Source organism: Lactuca virosa, chromosome 4 (assembly GCF_052849685.1).
Source record: "Lactuca virosa cultivar CGN04683 chromosome 4, Lactuca_virosa_CGN04683_v6, whole genome shotgun sequence".
Lineage (NCBI taxonomy): Eukaryota > Viridiplantae > Streptophyta > Magnoliopsida > Asterales > Asteraceae > Lactuca > Lactuca virosa.
The window spans coordinates 11,442,798-11,455,111 of record NC_136429.1 but is presented as its reverse complement, the minus strand read 5'-3'; positions in this window follow the sequence as shown (position 1 = coordinate 11,455,111).

The following is a 12,314-nucleotide window of genomic DNA, read 5'->3' as shown; positions in this document are numbered from 1 at the left end:
AATGGATGTTAAAACCACTTTCCTTAATGGAAATTTGGCTGAGGATGTTTACATGAGTCAGCCAGAGGGTTTTGTCAGTACATAGTACCCTAATAGAGTGTGTAAGCTTGAGAAATCCATCTATGGATTGAAACAAGCACCTCGCAGATGGAATATTTGTTTCGATGAGAAAGTCAAAGAGTTTGGTTTTTCGAGGAGCGAAGATGAATCTTGTGTATATGTCAAGGCTAGTGGGAGTATAGTTAGCTTTTTGGTATTGTATGTGGATGACATACTACTCATAGGAAATGACATCCCAACTCTGCAGGAAGTGAAGTCCTGGCTTGGGAAGTGTTTTGCTATGAAGGACCTTGGTGAAGCTGCCTATATCATAGGGATAAGGATTTTGAGAGACCGGAGTAAGAGACTAATTGGACTTAGTCAGAGTACCTACTTGGATAAGATGCTGAATAGATTCAGCATGCAGAATTCCAAGAAATGAGAGTTACCGATCCAGAGTAACGCCAGGTTGAGTAAGACTCAGAGCCCGAGTACAGAGGCTGAGATAGCAGAGATGAGTCGAGTACCGTATGCTTCCGCTGTAGGCTCGATCATGTATGCTATGGCTTGTAGTCGTCCTGATGTGGCCTTTGCTTTGAGCAAGGTCAGCAGATATCAGGGGAACCCTGGCAAGGCTCACTGGACTGCGGTAAAGAACATTCTCAAGTACCTGCGGAGGACTAAGGAATGGGTCCTTACCCTCGGTGGGAGTGATGACTTGAGAGTAGTAGGGTATAGTGATGCTAGCTTTCAGACTGATAGGGATAATTTCCGCTCTCAGTCAGGCTGGGTCTTCACCTTAAACGGAGGAGCAATTACTTGGAAAAGTTCCAAGCAGGAGACAGTGGCTGATTCAACTTGCGAATCAGATTATATAGCGGCAAGCGAGGCATCAAAAGAGGCTATATGGCTAAAGAACTTCATTGGAGACCTTGGAGTTGTACCAGCTATAAAGGAGCCTATGGAGATTTTCTGTGATAGTGAAAGTGCAGTTGCCTTAGCCAAGGAACCAAGGGATCACGGAAGATCCAGACACATTGACAGAAAATACCATTTCATCAGACATCGAATAGAAGAAGGACTCCTCGTGGCAAAGAGGGTATCGCCGGATGAGAACCTAGTAGATCCCCTCACGAAGGGACTGAGTAGGGTTAAGCATCTTCAGCATGCGAGGCGCGTAGGGCTATAGGATGATATTAGTTTTTGAAATTAGATAACTTTGAAATTTGTCAAGTGTAATTGATATTTGATGATAAATAAAAGTTGTTGTTTATTTATAAGTAAAGTGTTGCTATCTTCTGTCAATCGTTTACTATCATTTGATTTTTCATGTTTTGACTTCCAGAATAATTATGTTATGGTATATCATATTATTTAAACTCTCCACAGTCGGTCATATGTTGGAAGTAGATATGAATCAAGACTGTCATGAGTTGGCTTGTAGATGTCTAAGATGTTGGACATAGAAAGAGTTGCTACAACACTCATGAATGCTCATAAGTTCTGAGTATTGGATTCAACCCATGCTCACTTGTATCACTTCATGGAATTTATCTCGAATGATCGTGAGACGGTAATATCATATAAGTCTTCAAACATAGAGATATGAGTTGTTGACTATGATTAGGTTATACACTGATTGTACGAAAACGCATTGGTAACTCGATGTTATAAAACTTGTCTTTATGTATAATTCAACAAGTAGTAGAACAAGCATATGAGTCGAAGTTTATCTGTTCCTTCTTGGATTAGAAGCGATATTTGGGCCCCTCGATGATTTTGTGTTGACCCATGTACCGGGACCGGTCAGAACTAAATTGATGTGTTCGATTAAGTCCTATGTCAAACAAATTGGAAATCGGGAAAAAAACTGCTGGACAATAAGTAAGACAATGTTCCATGTATTTGTCCGGCTGATATCCAGAACAGAGGATTATATGATCACTTATCTTAGATGGCGTATCATCATCATATCAGTTCTGCGAGACCTTGAAAGAGCTACGATTGCTGATCGGTTCCTGAAGTCATTCTTGCAGTTATTGTTTTTAGATTTATCCAAGTGGGAGACTGTTGGATTAGGTGTCTAAGTTAATAACTATTTATGGAATGTACTTGACCCCGTTGGCATAGTCCATTTGGGTTGCATGGCATTGCAACACTTGGATAGACTAAATGAGAGAAAGGACACTCAAGGTTTATTAATATATTATAAGTTCTAATATATTAATAATATTATTTAATTAGTATTGATCAAGAATTAATTTGGAATTAATTAAGTGATCAAAAAGAGACTAATTAAATATATGGGGTTAATTGTGTAAATCATCTATTCTTTTATAGTGGGCTAATGATCCATGGTTTATTGAATTGGGCTAAAACCCATAAGGTGCTCCATGGATAGTCCATGGATGTTATAAACCCATGGATCATGGAATGTGGAAAGCCATGTCAATTAGGGTTTACATGTTGTAACCCTACTTGTGACACAACTATAAAAGGACCCCATGACTAGCAAAATTGGACTACTAAGAAGATAACTAGAGGGCTAGCCGATTTTGAGTGTTAGTGAACTTCTCTCAAGGTTATTCCAAGAGTTGTGGTGTTGTGTGAGACATTTTAGGCATCACACTTGAGGTGCTAGGCTCACAAGGTTCTCAAGGAATCCAAGCAACAAAAGGTATGTTCTTCTACTAGTGTTTTATGATTCAATTACCTCTTAATATGCTAGTTAGGAAGTAAACCTTGGAAAATTATTCATTGGATGTATCTTAGAGAAAACATAGATCCAAGGTTTCTAGGGTTGCATGTACACCATAGGAGTATTAGAATGCTCAAAACCCTTCAATAATATCATATAACTCAAGTAAGCTCATAGGACCCTCCGGTCGCACAATGATACCACTCATGGTAAGTATAGTGAGAAGACTCACCTCGTAAGTAGGCTAAGAAAATGTGTACTCCTCGAACACGAATCACCGAATCTAGCCTCCGCCTAATCACATATGATAATTATCTCTAATTAACACCTTAATCACAAATTCTAAATCTAACTCTTGGATTGGGAAAAAGACCATTTTACCCCTCCATGGTCTCCATAAGTCATGATTGGACAAACCTTAAAGTCAACAGAAGTCAATACTCGAGTCAACTGTCCATGTTGACCTGACTCGCCGAGTGCATCTATGTGACTCGCCGAGTCCCCATTGTTCCTCAGATCAACATCGCGAAAACCCAAGTTATGTTTATGTTATGTGTTTATGTTATATGCATTGTTGATATGTTTATATGCATACCGGATTTCGGTCTGATGTCGGGCGGGGCCCGATGTAGTGGGCAAGGCCCAATGTATGTTATTATGTGATGATGTGTATGGTATGTGGTAGTTTGGGGAGACTCACTAAGCTTCGTGCTTACAGTTTTCAGTTTGGGTTTCAGGTACTTTGTAACATCCCAAGTTCGGAAGAAAGAAGTTGGAGGGTGTTAAGTGTAAATTAAGGAAGCTACTCGACGAGTAGGTATGCTACTCGTCGAGTCGGAGCGGGATTGATCGCGGGTTAAGTGGCCAACTCGCCGAGTCGGCGGCTTGGACTCGACGAGTTGGTGCTGGAATGAGAAAACCCTAATCCCGAGGGTTGCACCCTATTTAAAGGACTTTATGTCCTTCTCCCAGCCTCCTATTCCCCCAAAGAGTTCCAGAAAACCCTAATTTCGTGTGAGACTTCATTGTTGAGGAGATTGGAGCTTGGAAGAGGAATTTGGTGGAAGGAGCTTGAGAAATTGGAGGCTAGCATCAAGGGGCTTGTGTAGATCTGGAATCTACATCAGTTTGGGCATATCTCAGAGGTAAGGAGCCATTATCTTAAGCTATTTCCTTTTTGGTTCATCCTTGGTGGTTGATTTGGAGTTCCTTAGCTTGTTTGAGATCTATTTCGGGTTTGGAGTTTGGATCTGAGGTTGCTACTTCAGATCTAGGCTTGTGATGGTCCTTAATGTCATAAAGCTCCTGTCTAAGAGTTATTGGTGAAGCCCCTTTGTCGTAAACCCTAGCCCTAGAGTGTTTTGGGCTTATATCTCCTTGGTTTCACGTAAAGTTTGCAACTTTATGTGAGGGTTAGGCTGTAGAAGAGTGGATCTATGGATTGGAGCCCCTGCATGGCTCGAAAAGCCACAGTATGGATTGAGAACTGGAGAGACTCGGCGAGTCACATGGGTGTACTCGACGAGTTGTATGAATATGTGCATGGACTCGGCGAGTTGGAAGAACAACTCGGCGAGTCTGTTGAAGATTGCATTGGACTCGGCGAGTATGTTCTTAGACTCGACGAGTCTGGTCGCGAAACCCTAACCTTTTCTGGTTAAGCCTCGAATCGGTGAGCCGAGGGACGAATCTGTGACTTGAGCAGGATGGGACTCGGAGATTGTTGGACTCGACGAGTCTTGGGGCGACTCGGCGAGTTGAGTCGTGTTATGGGAGTTTCTGAGTATAGGAACTCGACGAGTCGACGGGTCGACTCGGCGAGTAGAGTCAACCAGTAAGGTTGACTTTGACTGGGGACTTTGACTTTGACCAAGAGTTGACCAGTTTGATTTCCAAGGGTATTTTGGTAATTTTGGTATTTATGGAATTGGTTCTTTGGTAGTGTTCTGTGGTGAAGTTCGTGTCGGTGGTCGGAGCAGCTTGGTCTTATCTCTTCAGTCGGCGATTTCAGGTGAGTTATCCTCACTATATCGACAGGGTCTACGGCACCAAGGTCGGCCCTTTATCGGATGGAAATCCGGGTATTGTTGTTATGTTATTGCTTTGCTAGATCTGCATCCTGGTATTTAGGATGGTGTTATGTTAGCGACCTGGTTAAGGTCGGTACCCGGTATATAGGGTAATGTTATGCTAGTGACCGGTTAGGTCGGAATCGTGGTTAGGATGTTGATATGCTATGTGATCTGTTAGACTGTTTGTCTGGTTAAAAATCTGTTATGTGAGTAATTGTTTTATGTGCACATGGTTGTTTGATGGGGGTTGGGTTGAGGCGGGTCCTGCTTTGTACTGTAGGCCAACATACCCAGGGCGGACCGGATAATTCCGAAGGCCCAGGGAGCGGTCCGGATAGGCTGAAGGCCCCAAGAGGGCGGACCAGACGTACCGAGGCTCGAAGAGTGGACCAGGCTGACTGAAGGCCGGTGAGGGCGGACCAGTCATACTGTAGACTCAGAGAGTGGACCAGGTGGATTGAAGGCCCGGTGCGGGCGGACCAATCACACTGTAGACTCGATGTACATGGCTAGACTCGGAGGGTGGACCAGGTGGACTGAAGGCCCGCTGCGGGCGGACCAGTCACATAGTAGACCCGATGTGCATGGCTGTTCTATGTGTGATATGTTATGAGTATGTTTATGTGCGGTTGGTATTTTGGGGGTAACTCACTAAGCTTTCGGGCTTACAGTTTCAGTGTATTGTTTCAGGTACTTCAGGAGATCGTGGCATGGCGAAGGCGTGATCGTACCGCTCCTCATGTTTTATGATTTATGTGATATGGTTCTGGGGGACACTCTGATGTTTAAACTATTTTGAAAACGAGATGTATGAACTTAATGGTTTTTGAATGAATTAAAATGTTTTAAATTGGCTCAATTTTATGGGTGTTACAAGTTGGTATCAGAGCCTTGTTTTGAGTGAATTGGAGGAACATTTGTGTGAATCCAGTCTCAAATCAAGGAGAGATTTTCAAAAATAGTTTTCAAAAGGTTTTCAAAATAAGTAAAGGAGGACGCAGAGGGTACGATCAGCCGAAGCCAGTAAGTAGACCCGAAAATACCATGCAAGTTATTTGATTATGTGATATGTTAGAACAACATGCTAGTACTAGGCTAGGGATCTTCAGGAATTTCATGATAGAATTGCCTGATTATATGATGCCTGCTAGCCTAGGGTTTTCCTTATATGAGATATTCAGCTTTCCTCTAGGAGTGAGGATTGAGCGTGTGTGTGTATATATAGTTAGAGTGTTGTGGTGATACTTGAGACAAATATGGGTAGGTGTGGAAGGTAGTATGGGCCCGTACTACTGAAAGCACAGGACCCATACGCGTATCAAGGAAGTCACAACTCTCTAGGGTATCGATTATGAGTTAGTTCCCCGGGTGGATATGTGATGTGTCTAAGGGTCTCGTTGGTGTATTGCAGTATGACGATTACGAGACGTGTCGGGGCAGGATCCGGTTCGGGATCAAGATTAGGAGAGGGTGGTCAGGATAGACCAGTTCCACCCGAGGTCGTTGGTCAGAGGAGTACGGATGAGTTGGATGCCAGGATTCGTGAGATCCTGCATGATGAGGTTGCTGCTATGTTCAGGGCAGAGCCGGATGCAACTGCGGGTATGTTTCCATTTTGATATCCTGTTATCTTGTTGATTATGTGGTATTGTAAATCTGTCTACCTTGTTCCGCATGTTTCGTAGTATGATTGAGGATCTTAGTAGTTAGGAGTTGTAGTTGGTTAGCGTTCAGGAGGGTTCTTGGTCGAAAGATAAGGCATATGATCTCGTTGCTTGGAATAGCAACTGCGTTGCGAGAAGTGTTCAGTTGGGATTCGAACTTCCTTGAAGTTCGGGATATGCGATGTCGGGAGAGTGTACTGTGGAGGTTGCTCACTCCAGAGAGAATTAGTTCCTGGTAAAGGGGGAACTTTATCAAGTAAGGTCGATCGAGTTATGCCGGTTTGTCAGCGGAAGTTAGTAGTTGGTACACTAAGTGGGGGAGAATTAGAAAATTCTCCGGTGAAAACAGCAAGTATTCAGGGTTGGTTAGCTGTTTAGATTCATCAGTGTTGTTAGCCGAGAGTGTGGCATGATTGGAGCAAGTGATAGACAAGTGGGGCAGGGAACAGACCATGGTTTCAGGAAAGGTAGTTGGTTGATGTGAGGCCTGGTTTTAGGCCATGGAAAGGATTCCGGGAACGGAACTGGAGTTCGGAACCCCAAGAGAGTTAGAACAGACTGCACACGAGAGATTCCCGGAAGGGATGGTTCAGGGTGAAGTACGACAGTTTTGAGCGGTCCGGATAGACTGAAGGCCAGAAGGCGTACCAGTCAGACCGAAGGCTCAAGGAACGGTCCAGACAGGCTGAAGGCCCAGGAGGGCGGTCCAGACATGCTGAAGGTTCTGAGAGTGGTCCAGATAGGCTGAAGGCCTGGTAAGGCGGTCCAGTCATGCTGAAGACTATGTATGTGTTAGGTGACCTGTATGCGGAGAACGAGTGACTGTGTCGCCATGCAATAGTAATTGATATGGTCTGGCCCCAAGTATTGATCATGATGATGAAGTTGGCTGGGGCCTTGTTAGTTATGTGATCGGATTCGGAGTATATGGGAGTTCGAGAATAGCAGTTGCTCTACATGGATAGTGTAGAGTGGAGTTTAGCCCAGTGTCACTTATAGGTGCGGTAAGGGTTGTTGAGTAGACTTCTCGGAAAGGAAGGGTATGTAGCTTCGGAAGGAGTGGGGGTCCTCTTAAAGGAAGGCAGTGGAGTAAATGGATGATCGAAAGTGCTTGGTAGTAAGCACGGGGATTGTACCAGGTGTATGGAAGTACATACGGGTTGGATGCCCGTTGAGGTTGTGGAGCGGTTAACACTGACGCGGGGTCAGGGGAGCTCGGAAGTGATGCAATGGTAGACCCTTGGATTCCGAATTGTGGTTGTGGTCATGAGCTATGGATATAGTGGTGTTCCATCCTAGGGATGGCTGGACCATCGTAGGCATGCCTGGTCTTCCAGCCCGAGGCTGATTGGTCCAGGTACGATGTGTATGAACGTTATACCTGGGTGTTTGGGAGGGTTGATCGGAAGCTGTGAAATGTTCCATCATGTCAGCGCGATAAGGGATTTAATCCAGGGGGAAACAGGATGAGTTTCCATCGGTGCAACTTAATAGAGGTAGAGCCAGTTGGGCGAAAGATAGCGAGTTAATACTAGGTCAAGACCCGGTGGTTCAAAATGGTATCCAATTTTCGTAGGTGGCAATGAATGCGTAAGACAGAAGTGAGGTAGTGTCTTCAGGTGACACTAAGTTGATGAGTGTTGTCATCAGAGAAAAGAAGCCGGTGGCCGACTTGAAACAGTTGATCGGGACCCTGCAAGGGAAGAGATGGATTTTTGGGATTCGATAACTGTGTTTGAAGGAGTCTGGGTCGGTTTGAGATCAATGGATGCATTGGGGAAGAATCATCCGGAAGTTTATGTTGCTGCGGGCTTCGAGGACGAAGCCTAATTTAAGTGGGGGAGAATTGTAACATCCCAAGTTCGGAAGAAAGAAGTTGGAGGGTGTTAAGTGTAAATTAAGGAAGCTACTCGACGAGTAGGTATGCTACTCGTCGAGTCGGAGCGGGATTGATCGCGGGTTAAGTGGCCAACTCGCCGAGTCGGCGGCTTGGACTCGACGAGTTGGTGCTGGAATGAGAAAACCCTAATCTCGAGGGTTGCACCCTATTTAAAGGACTTTATGTCCTTCTCCCAGCCTCCTATTCCCCCAAAGAGTTCCAGAAAACCCTAATTTCGTGTGAGACTTCATTGTTGAGGAGATTGGAGCTTGGAAGAGGAATTTGGTGGAAGGAGCTTGAGAAATTGGAGGCTAGCATCAAGGGGCTTGTGTAGATCTGGAATCTACATCAGTTTGGGCATATCTCAGAGGTAAGGAGCCATTATCTTAAGCTATTTCCTTTTTGGTTCATCCTTGGTGGTTGATTTGGAGTTCCTTAGCTTGTTTGAGATCTATTTCGGGTTTGGAGTTTGGATCTGAGGTTGCTACTTTAGATCTAGGCTTGTGATGGTCCTTAATGTCATAAAGCTCCTGTCTAAGAGTTATTGGTGAAGCCCCTTTGTCGTAAACCCTAGCCCTAGAGTGTTTTGGGCTTATATCTCCTTGGTTTCACGTAAAGTTTGCAACTTTATGTGAGGGTTAGGCTGTAGAAGAGTGGATCTATGGATTGGAGCCCCTGCATGGCTCGAAAAGCCACAGTATGGATTGAGAACTGGAGAGACTCGGCGAGTCACATGGGTGTACTCGACGAGTTGTATGAATATGTGCATGGACTCGGCGAGTTGGAAGAACAACTCGGCGAGTCTGTTGAAGATTGCCTTGGACTCGGCGAGTCTGTTCTTGGACTCGACGAGTCTGGTCGCGAAACCCTAACCTTTTCTGGTTAACCCTCGAATCGGTGAGTCGAGGGACGACTCTGTGAGTTGAGCAGGATGGGACTCGGAGATCGTTGGACTCGACGAGTCTTGGGGCGACTCGGTGAGTTGAGTCGTGTTATGGGAGTTTCTGAGTATAGGAACTCGACGAGTCGACGGGTCGACTTGGCGAGTAGAGTCAACCAAGAAGGTTGACTTTGACTGAGGACTTTGACTTTGACCAAGAGTTGACTAGTTTGATTTCCAAGGGTATTTTGGTAATTTTGGTATTTATGGAATTGGTTCTTTGGTAGTGTTATGTGGTGAAGTTCGTGTCGGTGGTCGGAGCAGCTTGGTCTTATCTCTTCAGTCGGCGATTTCAGGTGAGTTATCCTCACTATATCGACAGGGTCTACGGCACCAAGGCCGGCCCTTTATCGGATGGAAATCCGGGTATTGTTGTTATGTTATTGCTTTGCTAGATCTGCATCCTGGTATTTAGGATGGTGTTATGTTAGCGACCTGGTTAAGGTCGGTACCCGGTATATAGGGTAATGTTATGCTAGTGACCGGTTAGGTCGGAATCCTGGTTAGGATGTTGATATGCTATGTGATCTGTTAGACTGTTTGTCTGGTTAAAAATCTGTTATGTGAGTAATTGTTTTATGTGTACATGGTTGTTTGATGGGGGTTGGGTTGAGGCGGGTCCTGCTTTGTGCTATAGGCCAACATACCCAGGGCGTACCGGATAATTCCGAAGGCCCAGCGAGCGGTCCAGATAGGCTGAAGGCCCCAAGAGGGCGGACCAGACGTACCGAGGCTCGGAGAGTTGACCAGGCCGACTGAAGGCCGGTGAGGGCGGACCAGTCATACTGTAGACTCAGAGAGTGGACCAGGTGGATTGAAGGCCCGGTGCGGGCTGACCAATCACACTGTAGACTCGATGTACATGGCTAGACTCGGAGGGTGGACCAGGTGGACTGAAGGCCCGCTGCGGGCGGACCAGTCACACAGTAGACCCGATGTGCATGGCTGTTCTATGTGTGATATGTTATGAGTATGTTTATGTGCGGTTGGTATTTTGGGTGTAACTCACTAAGCTTTCGGGCTTACAGTTTCAGTATATTGTTTCAGGTACTTCAGGAGATCGTGGCATGGCGAAGGCGTGATCGTACCGCTCCTCATGTTTTATGATTTATGTGATATGGTTCTGGGGGACACTCTGATGTTTAAACTATTTTGAAAACGAGATGTATGAACTTAATGGTTTTTGAATGAATTAAAATGTTTTAAATTGGCTCAATTTTATGGGTGTTACAAGTTGGTATCAGAGCCTTGTTTTGAGTGAATTGGAGGAACATTTGTGTGAATCCAGTCTCAAATCAAGGAGAGATTTTCAAAAATAGTTTTCAAAAGGTTTTCAAAATAAGTAAAGGAGGACGCAGAGGGTACGATCAGCCGAAGCCAGTAAGTAGACCCGAAAATACCATGCAAGTTATTTGATTATGTGATATGTTAGAACAACATGCTAGTACTAGGCTAGGGATCTTCAGGAATTTCATGATAGAATTGCCTGATTATATGATGCCTGCTAGCCTAGGGTTTTCCTTATATGAGATATTCAGCTTTCCTCTAGGAGTGAGGATTGAGCGTGTGTGTGTATATATAGTTAGAGTGTTGTGGTGATACTTGAGACAAATATGGGTAGGTGTGGAAGGTAGTATGGGCCCGTACTACTGAAAGCACAGGACCCATACGCGTATCAAGGAAGTCACAACTCTCTAGGGTATCGATTATGAGTTAGTTCCCCGGGTGGATATGTGATGTGTCTAAGGGTCTCGTTGGTGTATTGCAGTATGACGATTACGAGACATGTCGGGGCAGGATCCGGTTCGGGATCAGGATCAGGAGAGGGTGGTCAGGATGGACCAGTTCCACCCGAGGTCGTTGGTCAGAGGAGTACGGATGAGTTGGATGCCAGGATTCGTGAGATCCTGCATGATGAGGTTGCTGCTATGTTCTGGGCTGAGTTGCCAGAGATGTTTGGGTCGATCAAGACCGCCATGGTTGAGTACTTTGATGAGCGCTATGCAGCCCTTGCGGAGACGGCTGCCGCGGCAGCTACAACGGCTGTAGCAGCGGCAGGGGGAGGAACCGGTCGAGGTTTTCAGTATCGGGACTTCGATAATACGAAGCCCCTACCTTTGATGGAGTTCAGGATCCTATCATTGTTATGAGATGGTTGTCAGACGTGGAGGGTTGTTTCTTCACGTGTTCATGCCCTGCGGATCAGAGGGTGAGGTGTGCTCTGAACCTTTTGAGGCTCGGGGCGAAGGATTGGTGGAGGTTGACTATGGGATCGTATTCTGATGCGCAGCGAGCTGCGGTTACTTGGGATAAGTTCCGGGAGATGTTCAGTACTCGTTATGTTCCGCAGTTTGAGAGAGAGAGGTTGGCTCAGGAGTTCCTGGAGCTGAAGCAGGATTTAGAGTCGGTGACGGAGATCACCAGGATGTTTACTGAGAGGGCGATGTTTTGCCAGGAGTTTGCTTCGGAGCAAGCTCAGATGTCCCGATATTTGAGTATGCTCAAGAGGGATATCCGTCAGTTTGTGTCCACACAGAGATGTGATACCTTGTTGGAGTTGCAGGAGGCCGCCAGGCGGCGCGAGTTGGAGATTGAGTTGCAGTTGCGAGAGCAGAGGCAGGCCCCGGTGCAGTCGCAGCCGGCGCCGAAACGTTCCAAAACCGTTGACTTTAGGGTTGGAGGTCAGAGCAGCCACACTTGTGAGAAGTGTGGGAAGGGTCATGCCGGAGATTGTAGGTCCGGTGGCGCGTGTCGCAAGTGTGGGAAAGAGGGGCATTATGCAAGGGATTGCCATCAGTCGGTCCCGACTCAGGATATGAGGATCTGTTATCATTGTCATCAGGTGGGACACTTGAGGGTCAACTGTCCACAGCTTGTTGCAAGACCAGTGCAGGCTCCAGCACCGGCCACTTTGAGGATTACAGGTGGAGGTCAGGGAGGAGCGGAGCCTCCGAGGGCTCAGGGACGCGCTTTCCAGCTTACAGCGGAGGAGGTCAGGGCAGAGCCGGATGCAACTGCGGGT